The sequence below is a fragment of the Leuresthes tenuis genome, unplaced genomic scaffold, assembly GCF_036924035.1.
Source record: "Leuresthes tenuis unplaced genomic scaffold, fLeuTen1.0.hap1 SCAF_141, whole genome shotgun sequence".
Lineage (NCBI taxonomy): Eukaryota > Metazoa > Chordata > Actinopteri > Atheriniformes > Atherinopsidae > Leuresthes > Leuresthes tenuis.
The window spans coordinates 25,567-42,262 of record NW_027325495.1 but is presented as its reverse complement, the minus strand read 5'-3'; the positions used below and the strand labels follow the sequence as shown (position 1 = coordinate 42,262).

Here is a 16,696-nt window from a genome sequence, read left to right as displayed (position 1 = left end):
AAAAGAGAGAGCGGAGGTTTTCGGATACACGAAGGTTTGAATGTCCTACCATAGTTTGTAAATAGCGGGTAAGAAAAGGTTCGAATGCCCGACTATACACCATTTAAGCGGGAGCGGAGGTGTTCCGCTGTAAGACGGTGTGAATGTCCGACCATAGTTGGTAAAAAGCGGGTAAGAAAAGGTTAAAATACCCGACTGTACACAATCAATAGCGGGAGCGGAAGTGTTCGGCTACAAGAAGGTGTGAAGAAGATGCAGTAGAAGAAGTTGAAATCCATCTACACATTGATAAATATGAAGGACAAAGCAGTTCCCACTTGCCCATAAGAAAATAAGCTTATTCTCGGATTCCTGATCCTTCAGTGTTGCTCTTTCTTCTACTGCAAAATACAGTGTTGTTCTTTGTTTAAATCTATCGAGACATTGATAAATATGAAGGTAAAAGCCGTTTTAACATAGTTTGAGTGAAGGAATTGATTTTATAGAAAAAATCCCAAATCATGCAGAACTCCTCAAAAGGGGCGTATGGCTTAATCACAAGTGTGGTTCTTTCTCATTCAGGGTAGTATGAGGAAGTTTATGCTTGAAATATATGTAGAAATGGGTACATATGAAGGACAAAGCAGTGTTAACTTAGTTTGAGAGAAGGAATTCATTTTATACATAAAATCCCAAATCATGCAGAACGTATGAAAAGAAGCTTATTCTCGGATTCCTGATCCTTCAGTTTTGATCTTTCTTCTACTGCAAAATACAATGTTGTTCTTTGTTGAAGTCGATCTAGACATTGATAAATATGAAGGAAAAAGCAGTTTTAACTTGGTTTGAGTGAATGAATTCATTTTATACATAAAATCCGAAATCGTGCAGAACTCATGAAAATAAGCTTATTCTCGGATTCCTAAAACTTTTGATTTGCTCTTTCTTTTATTGCAAAGTACAACGTTGTTTTTTTGCTTAAATCTATTGAGACATTGATAAATATGAAGGTAAAAGCCGTTTTAACATAGTTTGAGTGAAGGAATTAATTTTATAGATAAAATCCCAAATCATGCAGAACTCCTCAAAAGGGAGGTATGGCTTAATCACAAGTGTGGCTCTTTCTCATTCAGGGTAGTATGAGGAAGTTTATGCTTGAAATATATTTAGAAATGGGTACATATGAAGGACAAAGCAGTGTTAACTTAGTTTGAGAGAAGGAATTCATTTTATACATAAAATCCCAAATCATGCAGAACGTATGAAAAGAAGCTTATTCTCGGATTCCTGATCCTTCAGTTTTGCTCTTTCTTCCACTGCAAAATACAATGTTGTTCTTTGTTGAAGTCGATCTAGACATTGATAAATATGAAGGAAAAAGCAGTTTTAACTTGGTTTGAGTGAATGAATTCATTTTATACATAAAATCCGAAATCGTGCAGAACTCATGAAAATAAGCTTATTCTCGGATCCCTAAAACTTTTGATTTGCTCTTTCTTTTATTGCAAAGTACAACGTTGTTTTTTTGTTTAAATCTATTGAGACATTGATAAATATGAAGGTAAAAGCCGTTTTAACATAGTTTGAGTGAAGGAATTAATTTTATAGATAAAATCCCAAATCATGCAGAACTCCTCAAAAGGGAGGTATGGCTTAATCACAAGTGTGGCTCTTTCTCATTCAGGGTAATATGAGGAAGTTTATGCTTGAAATATATGTAGAAATGGGTACATATGAAGGACAAAGCAGTGTTAACTTAGTTTGCGTGAAGAAATTCATTTTATACATAAAATCCGAAATCGTGCAGAACTCATGAAAATAAGCTTATTCTCGGATTCCTAAAACTTTTGATTTGCACTTTCTTTTACTGCAAAGTACAACGTTGTTTTTTGTTGAAATCTATCTAGACATTGATAAATACCAGCCGAAACTCTGCTGCCGCTTTTGATAATTTATGGTTGGGCATTCTTACCTTTTCTTACCCGCTTTTTACAAATTATGATCTTAGATTCACACCTACTTGCACTACTTACTACCTTCTCATCCATTTATGATCATGTGCGGTTGGGCTTTCGCACCTTTTCTTACCCATTTTTCAGTAATTATGGGTGGACATTCAGACCTTCTTGCAGCCGAAAACCTCCGCTCCTCTTTTGATCATACATTGTCGGGCATTCACACCTTGTCTTACCCGCTTTTTACAAACTTTAGTCGGACATTCAAACCTTCTTGCAGCTGAACCACCTCCGCTCCCTGTTTTGATCATATATGGTCTGGCAATAGTACCTTTTCTTACCCATTTGTGAGTAATTATGGCTGGACATTCACACCTTCTTGCAGCCGAACACAACCTCTCCCGCTTTTGATGATATATGGTCCGGCATTCTTACCTTTTCTAACACATTTTTCAGCAATTATTGTCGGACATTCACACCTACTCAAGGACGAACACCTCCGCTCCCACATTTGATAGTGTATAGTCGGGCATTCTCACCCTTTCTCATCAGCTTTTTGCAAATTATGATCTGATATTCACACCTACTTGCAGTCGAACAGCTCTGCTCCCGCTTTTGATTATGTTTGGTTGGATATTCGAACATTTTCTTAATGCTTTTTACAAACTTTGGTCGGACGTTCACACCGTCTTGCAGCCGAACACCTCCGCTTCCGCTTTTGATGGTGTATAGTCGGGCATTCGAGCCTTTTCTTACCCACCTATTACTTACTATGGTTGGACATTCAAACCTTCTTGTAGCCGAACACATCCGCTCCTGCTTTTGATGATGTATGATTTGGCATTCGCACCTTTTCTTACCCATTTTTCAGTAATTATTGGTCGGACATTCAGACCTTCTTGCACCTGAACACCTCTGCTCCTGCTTTTGATGGTGTATAGTTGGGCTTTCGAGCCTTTTCTTCCCCGATTTTTACAAATTACGGTTGGACATTCAGACCTTGCAGCCGAAAACCTCCGCTCCCTCTTTTGATCATACATTGTCGGGCATTCGCCCCTTGTCTTACACGGTTTTTACAAACTTTAGTCAGACATTCACACCTTGCAGCTGAACCACCTCCACTCCCTGTTTTGATCATGTGTGGTCTGGAAATACTACCTTTTCTTCCCCCGTTTGTGAGTAATTATGGCTGGACATTCACATCTACTTGCAGCCGAAAAACAATCTCTCCCGCTTTTGATGATGTATTGTCCGGCATTCTAGTCTTTTCTATCACATTTTTCAGCAATTATGATCTGACATTCACACCTACTTGCAGTCGAACAGCTCTGCTCCCGCTTTTGATTATGTTCGGTTGGGTATTCAAACCTTTTCTTAACTGCTTTTTACAAACTTTGGTCGGACGTTCACACCTTCTTGCAGCCGAACACCCCCGCTTCCGCTTTTGATGGTATATATTCGGGTATTCGAACCTTCTCTTACCCGCTTTTTACAAACCATGGTTGGACTTTCATACCTTCTTGTAGCTGAACAACTCCACTCCTGCTTTTGATAATTTATGGTTGGACATTCGCATCTTTTCCTACCCATTTTTCAGTAATTATGGGTGGATATTCACATCTTCTTGCAGCTGAACACCTCCTCTCCCGCTAATGATCATGTAAGGTTTGATATTCGAAAATTTTCTTTCATGTTTTAAAGCAATTATTAATGGACATTCACACCTACTTGCAGCCGAACACCACCTCTCCCGCTTTTGATGAATTATGGACCGGCATTCTTACCTTTTCTAACACATTTTTCAGCAATTATGGTTGGAGAATCACACCTACTCACAGCCGAACAACTCCGCTACCGCATTTGATGGTGTATAGTCGGGATTTCTCACCCTTTTTCATCAGCTTTTTGCAAATTATGATCTGACATTCACACCTACTTGCAGTCGAACAGCTCTGCTCCCGCTTTTGATTATGTTTGGTTAGATATTCGAACCTTTTCTTAACTGCTTTTTTACAAACTTTGGTCGGACGTTCACACCTTCTTGCAGCCGAACACCTACGCTTCCGGTTTTGATAGTGTATATTCGGGCATACGAACCTTTTCTCACCCGCTTTTTACAAACCATGGTCGGACTTTCACACCTTCTCTTAGCTGAACAACTCCGCTCCCTCTTTTGATTGTGTACAGTCGGGTATTTTAACTTTTTCTTACCCGCTTTTTACCAACTATGATCGGACATTCACACCGTCTTACAGCGGAACACCTCCGCTCCCTCTTTTGATGGTGTAATGTTCGGGCATTCGAACCTTTTCTTACCCGCTTTTTACAAACCAGGGTCGGACTTTCACACCTTTTAGTAGCCGAACAACTCCGCTCCCGCTATTGATTGTGTACAGTCGGGTATTTTAACCTTTTCTTACCCGCTTTTTACCAACTATGGTCGGACATTCACACTGTCTTACAGCGGAACACCTCCTCTCCCTCTTATGATCATGTACGGTTTGATATTCGAAAATTTACTTTCTTGTTTCAAAGCAATTATTGATGGACATTCAAACCTTCTTTTTGATGGTGTATAGTCGGGCTTTCGAGCCTTTTCTTCCCGGTTTTTACAAACCATGATCGGACTTTCACACCTTCTTGTAGCCGAACACATCCGCTCCCGCTATTGATTGTGTATAGTCGGGCATTCGAACCTTTTCTTACCCGCTTTTTACAAACTATGGTGGGACATTCAAACCTTCTTGTATCCGAAAACCTCCGCTCTCTCTTTTGATCATACATTGTCGGACATTCGCACCTTTTCTTACCCGATTTTTACAAACCATGGTCGGACTTTCACACCTTCTTGTAGCCGAACACATCCGCTCCCGCTATTGATTGTGTACAGTCGGGTATTTTAACCTTTTCTTACCCGCTTTTTACCAACTATGGTCGGACATTCACACCTTCGTACAGCGGAACACCTCCGCTCCCTCTTTTGATTGTGTATGTTCGGGTATTCAAACCTTTTCTTACCCGCTTTTTCCAAACTATGGTCGGCTATTCACAGCTTCCTCTCCACCATACTTGTATGGTTGGATATTCACACCCACTTGCATCCGAAGACCTCTGCCCCAAATTTTATTGATATTTAGTCGGACATTCGCACCTTACCCGCTTTTGGCAAACTATTGCCTTCTTGCAGCCAAACACCTCTGATCTCGCTTTTGATGATGTAAGGTTGGGCATTCAGACCTTGCTTCACCTGCTTTTCACCAAATATAGTCGGACATTCACACCTTCTTGCAGCCGAACACTTCCGCTCCACCTTTTAGTGTTCTATCACACCTTTTTTTCACCGCATTTTATACATTATGGTCGGAAATTTTCAACCACTCTCATCCGAAGATCTCTCCTCCCGCTTTCTTTAATATATTTGAACTTTAGTCGGAGACATTCAAACCTTCTTGCAGCTGAACCACCTCCGCTCCCTGTTTTGATCATATATGGTCTGGCAATACTACCTTTTCTTACCCGTTTGTGAGTAATTATGGCTGGACATTCACACCTACTTGCAGCCGAACACAACCTCTCTCACTTTTGATGATGTATGGACCGGCATTTTTACCTTTTCTAACACATTTTTCAGCAATTATGGTCGGAGATTCACACCTACTCACAGCCGAACAACTCCGCTCCCGCATTTGATGATGTATAGTCGGGCATTCTCACCCTTTCTCATCAGCTTTTTGCAAATTATGATCTGACATTCACACCTACTTGCAGTCGAAAAGCTCTGCTCCCGCTTTTGATTATGTTTGGTTGGATATTCGAACCTTTTCTTAACTGCTTTTTACATATTTTGGTTGGACGTTCACACCTTCTTGTAGCCGAACACTTCCACTCCTGCTTTTGATGATGTATGGTTGGGCATTCACACCTTTTTTTTGCCCATTTTTCAGGAATTATGGGTGGACATTCACACCTTGCAGCTGAACACCTCCTCTCCCACTTATGATCATGTGTGGTTTGATTTTCGAAAATTTTCTTTCATGTTTTCTAGCAATTATTGATGGACATTTAGACCTTCTTGCAGCTGAACACCACCTCTCCCGATTTTGATGATGTATGGACCGGCATTTTTACCTTTTCTAACACATTTTTCAGCAATTATGGTCGGAGATTCACACCTACTCACAGCCGAACAACTCCGCTCCCGCATTTGATGATGTATAGTCGGGCATTCTCACCCTTTCTCATCAGCTTTTTGCAAATTATGATCTGACATTCACACCTACTTCCAGTTGAACAGCTCTGCTCCCGCTTTTGATTATGTTTGGTTAGATATTCGAACCTTTTTCTTAACTGCTTTTTACAAACTTTGGTCGGACGTTCACACCTTCTTGGAGCCGAACACCTACGCTTCCGGTTTTGATAGTGTATATTCGGGCATACGAACCTTTTCTTACCCGCTTTTTACAAACCAAGGTCGGACTTTCACACCTTCTCTTAGCTGAACAACTCCGCTCCCTCTTTTGATTGTGTACAGTCGGGTAATTTAACCTTTTCTTACCCGCTTTTTACCATCTATGGTCGGACATTCACACCGTCTTACAGCGGATCACCTCCGCTCCCTCTTTTGATGATGTATGGTTAGGCATTCGCACCTTTTCTTACCCATTTTTCAGTAATTATGGGTAGATATTCACACCTTCTTGCAGCTGAACACCTCCTCTCCCGCTTATGATCATGTGCAGTTTGATATTCGAAAATTTTCTTTCATGTTTTCTAGCAATTATTGATGGACATTCAGACCGTCTTGCAGCTGAACACCTCCGCTCCCACTTTTGATGGTGTATAGTCGGGCTTTCGAGCCTTTTCTTCCCCGGTTTTTACAAATTATGGTTGGACATTCAGACCTTCTTGCAGCCGAAAACCTCCACTCCCTCTTTTGATCATACATTGTCGGGCATTCGCACCTTTTCTTACCCGCTTTTTACAAACCATGGTCGGACTTTCACACCTTTTAGTAGCCGAACAACTCCGCTCCCGCTATTGATTGTGTACAGTCGGGAATTTTAACCTTTTCTTACCCGCTTTTTACCAACTATGGTTGGACATTCACACCTTCTTACAGCAGAACACCTCCGCTCCCTGTTTTGATTATGTATGGTTTGACATTCGCACCTTCTCTCACCCGCCTTTTACTATGGTCGGCCATTCACAGCTTCCTCTCCACCATACTTTTATGGTGGGATATTCATACCCACTTGCATCCGAAGACCTCCGCCCCCACTTTTGTTGATATTTAGTCGGTCATTCGCACCTTACCCGCTTTTGGCAAACTATGGCCTTCTTGCAGCCAAACACCTCTGATCTCGCTTTTGATGATGTAAGGTTGGGCATTCAGACCTTGCTTCACCTGCTTTTCACCAAATATAGTCGGACATTCATACCCACTTGCATCCGAAGACCTCCGCCCCAAATTTTGTTGATATTTAGTCGGACATTCGCACCTTACCCGCTTTTGGCAAACTATGGCCTTCTTGCAGCCAAACACCTCTGATCTCGCTTTTGATGATGTAAGGTTGGGCATTCAGACCTTGCTTCACCTGCTTTTCACCAAATATAGTCGAACATTCACACCTTCTTGCAGCCGAACACTTCCGCTCCACCTTTTAGTGTTCTATCACACCTTTTTTTCACCGCATTTTATACATTATGGTTGGAAATTTTCAACCACTCTCATCCGAAGACCTCTCCTCCCGCTTTTGTTAATATATTTGAACTTTAGTCGGACATTCAAACCTTCTTGCAGCTGAACCACCTCCGCTCCCTGTTTTGATCATATATGGTCTGGCAATACTACCTTTTCTTACCCGTTTGTGAGTAATTATGGCTGGACATTCACACCTACTTGCAGCCGAACACAACCTCTCTCGCTTTTGATGATGTATGGACCGGCATTCTTACCTTTTCTAACACATTTTTCAGCAATTATGGTCGGAGATTCACACCTACTCACAGCCGAACAACTCCGCTCCCGCATTTGATGGTGTATAGTCGGGCATTCTCACCCTTTCTCATCAGCTTTTTGCAAATTATGATCTGACATTCACACCTACTTGCAGTCGAACAGCTCTGCTCCCGCTTTTGATTATGTATGGTTGGATATTCGAACCTTTTCTTAACTGCTTTTTACAAACTTTGGTTGGACGTTCACACCTTCTTGTAGCCGAACACATGCACTCCTGCTTTTGATGATGTATGGTTGGGCATTCGCACCTTTTTTTTACCCATTTTTCAGGTATTATGGGTGGACATTCACACCTTCTTGTAGCTGAACACCTCCTCTCCCACTTATGATCATGTGTGGTTTGATTTTTGAAAATTTTCTTTCATGTTTTCTAGCAATTATTGATGGACATTTAGACCTTCTTGCAGCTGAACACCACCTCTCCCGATTTTGATTATGTATGGACCGGCATTTTTACCTTTTCTAACACATTTTTCACTAATTATGGTTGGAGATTCACACCTACTCACAGCCGAACAACTCCGCTACCGCATTTGATGGTGTATAGTCGGGCATTCTCACCCTTTCTCATCAGCTTTTTGCAAATTATGATCTGACATTCACACCTACTTCCAGTCGAACAGCTCTGCTCCCGCTTTTGATTATGTTTGGTTAGATATTCGAACCTTTTCTTAACTGCTTTTTACAAACTTTGGTCGGACGATCACAATATCTTGCAGCCGAACACCTCCGCTTCCGCTTTTGATGGTGTATATTCGGGCATACGAACCTTTTCTTACCCGCTTTTTACAAACCAAGGTCGGACTTTCACACCTTCTCTTAGCTGAACAACTCCGCTCCCTCTTTTGATTGTGTACAGTCGGGTAATTTAACCTTTTCTTACCCGCTTTTTACCATCTATGGTCGGACATTCACACCGTCTTACAGCGGAACACCTCCGCTCCCTCTTTTGATGGTGTAATGTTCGGGCATTCGAACCTTTTCTTACCCGCTTTTTACAAACCAGGGTCGGACTTTCACACCTTTTAGTAGCCGAACAACTCCGCTCCCGCTATTGATTGTGTACAGTCGGGTATTTTAACCTTTTCTTACCCGCTTTTTACCAACTATGGTCGGACATTCACACTGTCTTACAGCGGAACACCTCCTCTCCCTCTTATGATCATGTACGGTTTGATATTCGAAAATTTACTTTCTTGTTTCAAAGCAATTATTGATGGACATTCAAACCTTCTTTTTGATGGTGTATAGTCGGGCTTTCGAGCCTTTTCTTCCCGGTTTTTACAAACCATGATCGGACTTTCACACCTTCTTGTAGCCGAACACATCCGCTCCCGCTATTGATTGTGTATAGTCGGGCATTCGAACCTTTTCTTACCCGCTTTTTACAAACTATGATGGGACATTCAAACCTTCTTGTATCCGAAAACCTCCGCTCTCTCTTTTGATCATACATTGTCGGACATTCGCACCTTTTCTTACCCGATTTTTACAAACCATGGTCGGACTTTCACACCTTCTTGTAGCCGAACACATCCGCTCCCGCTATTGATTGTGTACAGTCGGGTATTTTAACCTTTTCTTACCCGCTTTTTACCAACTATGGTCGGACATTCACACCTTCGTACAGCGGAACACCTCCGCTCCCTCTTTTGATTGTGTATGTTCGGGTATTCAAACCTTTTCTTACCCGCTTTTTCCAAACTATGGTCGGCTATTCACAGCTTCCTCTCCACCATACTTGTATGGTTGGATATTCACACCCACTTGCATCCGAAGACCTCTGCCCCAAATTTTATTGATATTTAGTCGGACATTCGCACCTTACCCGCTTTTGGCAAACTATTGCCTTCTTGCAGCCAAACACCTCTGATCTCGCTTTTGATGATGTAAGGTTGGGCATTCAGACCTTGCTTCACCTGCTTTTCACCAAATATAGTCGGACATTCACACCTTCTTGCAGCCGAACACTTCCGCTCCACCTTTTAGTGTTCTATCACACCCTTTTTTCACCGCATTTTATACATTATGGTCGGAAATTTTCAACCACTCTCATCCGAAGATCTCTCCTCCCGCTTTCTTTAATATATTTGAACTTTAGTCGGAGACATTCAAACCTTCTTGCAGCTGAACCACCTCCGCTCCCTGTTTTGATCATATATGGTCTGGCAATACTACCTTTTCTTACCCGTTTGTGAGTAATTATGGCTGGACATTCACACCTACTTGCAGCCGAACACAACCTCTCTCACTTTTGATGATGTATGGACCGGCATTTTTACCTTTTCTAACACATTTTTCAGCAATTATGGTCGGAGATTCACACCTACTCACAGCCGAACAACTCCGCTCCCGCATTTGATGATGTATAGTCGGGCATTCTCACCCTTTCTCATCAGCTTTTTGCAAATTATGATCTGACATTCACACCTACTTGCAGTCGAAAAGCTCTGCTCCCGCTTTTGATTATGTTTGGTTGGATATTCGAACCTTTTCTTAACTGCTTTTTACATATTTTGGTTGGACGTTCACACCTTCTTGTAGCCGAACACTTCCACTCCTGCTTTTGATGATGTATGGTTGGGCATTCACACCTTTTTTTTGCCCATTTTTCAGGAATTATGGGTGGACATTCACACCTTGCAGCTGAACACCTCCTCTCCCACTTATGATCATGTGTGGTTTGATTTTCGAAAATTTTCTTTCATGTTTTCTAGCAATTATTGATGGACATTTAGACCTTCTTGCAGCTGAACACCACCTCTCCCGATTTTGATGATGTATGGACCGGCATTTTTACCTTTTCTAACACATTTTTCAGCAATTATGGTCGGAGATTCACACCTACTCACAGCCGAACAACTCCGCTCCCGCATTTGATGATGTATAGTCGGGCATTCTCACCCTTTCTCATCAGCTTTTTGCAAATTATGATCTGACATTCACACCTACTTCCAGTTGAACAGCTCTGCTCCCGCTTTTGATTATGTTTGGTTAGATATTCGAACCTTTTTCTTAACTGCTTTTTACAAACTTTGGTCGGACGTTCACACCTTCTTGGAGCCGAACACCTACGCTTCCGGTTTTGATAGTGTATATTCGGGCATACGAACCTTTTCTTACCCGCTTTTTACAAACCAAGGTCGGACTTTCACACCTTCTCTTAGCTGAACAACTCCGCTCCCTCTTTTGATTGTGTACAGTCGGGTAATTTAACCTTTTCTTACCCGCTTTTTACCATCTATGGTCGGACATTCACACCGTCTTACAGCGGATCACCTCCGCTCCCTCTTTTGATGATGTATGGTTAGGCATTCGCACCTTTTCTTACCCATTTTTCAGTAATTATGGGTAGATATTCACACCTTCTTGCAGCTGAACACCTCCTCTCCCGCTTATGATCATGTGCAGTTTGATATTCGAAAATTTTCTTTCATGTTTTCTAGCAATTATTGATGGACATTCAGACCGTCTTGCAGCTGAACACCTCCGCTCCCACTTTTGATGGTGTATAGTCGGGCTTTCGAGCCTTTTCTTCCCCGGTTTTTACAAATTATGGTTGGACATTCAGACCTTCTTGCAGCCGAAAACCTCCACTCCCTCTTTTGATCATACATTGTCGGGCATTCGCACCTTTTCTTACCCGCTTTTTACAAACCATGGTCGGACTTTCACACCTTTTAGTAGCCGAACAACTCCGCTCCCGCTATTGATTGTGTACAGTCGGGAATTTTAACCTTTTCTTACCCGCTTTTTACCAACTATGGTTGGACATTCACACCTTCTTACAGCAGAACACCTCCGCTCCCTGTTTTGATTATGTATGGTTTGACATTCGCACCTTCTCTCACCCGCCTTTTACTATGGTCGGCCATTCACAGCTTCCTCTCCACCATACTTTTATGGTGGGATATTCATACCCACTTGCATCCGAAGACCTCCGCCCCCACTTTTGTTGATATTTAGTCGGTCATTCGCACCTTACCCGCTTTTGGCAAACTATGGCCTTCTTGCAGCCAAACACCTCTGATCTCGCTTTTGATGATGTAAGGTTGGGCATTCAGACCTTGCTTCACCTGCTTTTCACCAAATATAGTCGGACATTCACACCCACTTGCATCCGAAGACCTCCGCCCCAAATTTTGTTGATATTTAGTCGGACATTCGCACCTTACCCGCTTTTGGCAAACTATGGCCTTCTTGCAGCCAAACACCTCTGATCTCGCTTTTGATGATGTAAGGTTGGGCATTCAGACCTTGCTTCACCTGCTTTTCACCAAATATAGTCGAACATTCACACCTTCTTGCAGCCGAACACTTCCGCTCCACCTTTTAGTGTTCTATCACACCTTTTTTTCACCGCATTTTATACATTATGGTTGGAAATTTTCAACCACTCTCATCCGAAGACCTCTCCACCCGCTTTTGTTAATATATTTGAACTTTAGTCGGACATTCAAACCTTCTTGCAGCTGAACCACCTCCGCTCCCTGTTTTGATCATATATGGTCTGGCAATACTACCTTTTCTTACCCGTTTGTGAGTAATTATGGCTGGACATTCACACCTACTTGCAGCCGAACACAACCTCTCTCGCTTTTGATGATGTATGGACCGGCATTCTTACCTTTTCTAACACATTTTTCAGCAATTATGGTCGGAGATTCACACCTACTCACAGCCGAACAACTCCGCTCCCGCATTTGATGGTGTATAGTCGGGCATTCTCACCCTTTCTCATCAGCTTTTTGCAAATTATGATCTGACATTCACACCTACTTGCAGTCGAACAGCTCTGCTCCCGCTTTTGATTATGTATGGTTGGATATTCGAACCTTTTCTTAACTGCTTTTTACAAACTTTGGTTGGACGTTCACACCTTCTTGTAGCCGAACACATGCACTCCTGCTTTTGATGATGTATGGTTGGGCATTCGCACCTTTTTTTTACCCATTTTTCAGGTATTATGGGTGGACATTCACACCTTCTTGTAGCTGAACACCTCCTCTCCCACTTATGATCATGTGTGGTTTGATTTTTGAAAATTTTCTTTCATGTTTTCTAGCAATTATTGATGGACATTTAGACCTTCTTGCAGCTGAACACCACCTCTCCCGATTTTGATTATGTATGGACCGGCATTTTTACCTTTTCTAACACATTTTTCAGCAATTATGGTTGGAGATTCACACCTACTCACAGCCGAACAACTCCGCTACCGCATTTGATGGTGTATAGTCGGGCATTCTCACCCTTTCTCATCAGCTTTTTGCAAATTATGATCTGACATTCACACCTACTTCCAGTCGAACAGCTCTGCTCCCGCTTTTGATTATGTTTGGTTAGATATTCGAACCTTTTCTTAACTGCTTTTTACAAACTTTGGTCGGACGTTCACAATATCTTGCAGCCGAACACCTCCGCTTCCGCTTTTGATGGTGTATATTCGGGCATACGAACCTTTTCTTACCCGCTTTTTACAAACCAAGGTCGGACTTTCACACCTTCTCTTAGCTGAACAACTCCGCTCCCTCTTTTGATTGTGTACAGTCGGGTAATTTAACCTTTTCTTACCCGCTTTTTACCATCTATGGTCGGACATTCACACCGTCTTACAGCGGAACACCTCCGCTCCCTCTTTTGATGATGTATGGTTAGGCATTCGCACCTTTTCTTACCCATTTTTCAGTAATTATGGGTAGACATTCACACCTTCTTGCAGCTGAACACCTCCGCTCCCACTTTTGATGGTGTATAGTCGGGCTTTCGAGCCTTTTCTTCCCCGGTTTTTACAAATTATGGTTGGACATTCAGACCTTCTTGCAGCCGAAAACCTCCACTCCCTCTTTTGATCATACATTGTTGGGCATTCGCACCTTTTCTTACCCGCTTTTTACAAACCATGGTCGGACTTTCACACCTTTTAGTAGCCGAACAACTCCGCTCCCACTATTGATTGTGTACAGTCGGGTATTTTAACCTTTTCTTACCCGCTTTTTACCAACTATGGTTGGACATTCACACCTTCTTACAGCAGAACACCTCCGCTCCCTTTTTTGATTATGTATGGTTTGACATTCGCACCTTCTCTCACCCGCCTTTTACTATGGTCGGCCATTCACAGCTTCCTCTCCACCATACTTGTATGGTGGGATATTCACACCCACTTGCATCCGAAGACCTCCGCCCCCACTTTTGTTGATATTTAGTCGGTCATTCGCAGCTTACCCGCTTTTGGCAAACAATGGCCTTCTTGCAGCCAAACACCTCTGATCTCGCTTTTGATGATGTAAGGTTGGGCATTCAGACCTTGCTTCACCTGCTTTTCACCAAATATAGTCGGACATTCACACCTTCTTGCAGCCGAACACTTTAGTGTTCTATGAGGCATTCACATATTTTTTTTCACCGTATTTTATAGATTATGGTTGGAAATTCTCACCCACTCTCATCCGAAGACCTCTCCTCCCGCTTTTGTTAATATATAGTCGGGCATTCGAACCTTTTCTTACCCGCTTTTTACAAATTATGGTCGAACATTCACACCTACTTGCAGCTGAATACTTCCGCTCCACCTTTTAGGTATGTAGGGTTGGCATTTGCACCTCTTTTTATACTGATTGCTGAAGAATAAGTTGTTCTTTCTCAAACTACAAATTTTTTTTAATTGTTGAAACTTGATTTGAAGTGGATAAATAAGGAGGACAAACAGTTTTAAGTCAGGCTGATAGAAGGAATTAATTTTATAGCAAAATCTGTATTTCGTCATATGTCGAGAGATGCTTATTGCTGAAGAAGTTCTTTCTCATTCTACAAAGTACAACGTTGTTTATCGTTGAAACTTGATTAGACATGAATAAATATGAAGGACAAAGCAGTCTTAACTTGGTTTGAGTTAATGAATTCGTTTTATAGGAGAATCCGAATTCGTGCATAACTCATAAAATAGAGCTTATTTTCGGATTCCTGAAGAATGAGTCTGGTTCTTTCTCATAATACAAAGTTTGTTGTTTATTGTTGAAACTTCATCAGAAGTGAAGAAATAAATGAATGCCTATCAACAAATGTGGGATCTAATCTCTAGTGCTTCCTCTAAAATAATTTCCTTTCTCAATTTAGAAATGTGTGTGTGTAAGTCACAACACCCGTGACACCAAAACGGCTTTCTTTTCTCTACACTCTGCACTATGAGCACACACACCAAATCAGAAAGGGTTTTTTCTCTCTTTTCTACATTATGGACTGTGGGGACACAAAACCGCTCTCTCTCTTTTTTTTTTTTTATCGTGTGCCAGGGCGTTGTCTCACGTATTAGATTATGCTTAAGATACGAATGGGTTTATCAGTCACATCAGAATCCATACATACTGATCCTCCCGTAATAAAATGGTCGGATCTTATCAAACACACTTTGTTTCTTGTGACAATCAAGTCAGCGAAACAGCGTATACACGTCAAGACACTGAATCAAGTTTGCCACAAGAACTCATAAGTTTGGCAGTATTGCTCTGCCGTCAGCAATCATACACCCATTTTATTTTCGTGAGACATGTGCAAGCACCTGTTCATCTACTGTTCTATCACTATGAATTAGTGATCTATTATCAATAAGGATACTTCTACAACTACTATCAAAGTATGTCCGGACTTCTTATGTTGTCAGTTGCTATATATGAATAAGTGGGTAGCTACTGACAAGCATTAAGCATGTCACACAGCCCAAACATATAACATTTCAGGACACACCACACAGTTAACAACCACAGTGAAGCGTGTCAAAGCCCAGACATGTAACATTCAACAGGACACTTACACAACACATTCAAATCAAACAGTCAGACAACATACAAGAACATATACCCCAGTCGGCATTGCTCCCTGCCTATTTTCGTACAGCACACTATGTGTGCGCACACCTTTATTCACAAACTCTTCAACTTATACTCTTTTACCGAAGCTGCTACAGCTCGATTGGCCGAATACCCTTTGATCCTATTTCGGTGAATTTGACATCTGCCTTACATATAACAGATTAGCGGTTTAGCAGTTTTAATTTAGTTTGAGTGAAGGAATTCATTTTATAGCAAAATCCGAAATCGTGAAGAACTCATGAAAGTAAGCTTATTCTCGGATTCCTGAAACTTTAGATTTGCTCTTTCTTTTACTGCAAAGTACAACGTTGTTTTTTTTTGTTTAAATCTTTCTAGACATGGTAAATATTAAGGACAAAGCAGTTTTCACATAGTTTGAGTGAAGGAATTCATTTTATAGATAAAATCCCAAGAGTCTGCTGAGAAAAGAGAGTGAATGCGAAGTAGACTTTAACACGGCTATGGGAGCGAGCCGAGTGTGGGCTAACCGGGAGAATTGCTTGAAAGAAACGCGACACCGAATGAGTGATCAGAACAAAGCCTCAATACGGGATTCTCGTGGTGTTTTTGTTGCTGCCTTGTCTTTTGCACAGAGTAAAAGACAAGGCAGCCATCGAATAGGGCCCGATTGTTCCTAGTTGGTCAGCCGAGGAGCAAGGGGGTGGGGGAGCAAGCGTCTCAACCAAGCAAAGCTCACCATGGGGAAGGTGGCTATGCCAACTAGCCCGTTGCCCTGCTCCCGCAGTGACGGATAATCGTACTCTGGTTTCTCTTCATAACGTACAAGTCTTTCGCCTTTTACTAAAGATTTCTGTGGAGAGCAGCACTAATGAGTTGTTTCTATTTTTGGCAGGCTTTACCTTTGCGGGTAA

General features: G+C 41.8%; 1 non-coding gene across 1 annotated transcript; it reads left to right on the top strand.

The window, feature by feature from the left end:
• Positions 1-16,581: 16,581 nt before the first annotated feature.
• On the top strand, positions 16,582-16,696 carry LOC140287510 (U5 spliceosomal RNA). The gene has a single exon (XR_011911665.1). It is a non-coding gene; the product is annotated as a U5 spliceosomal RNA (small nuclear RNA).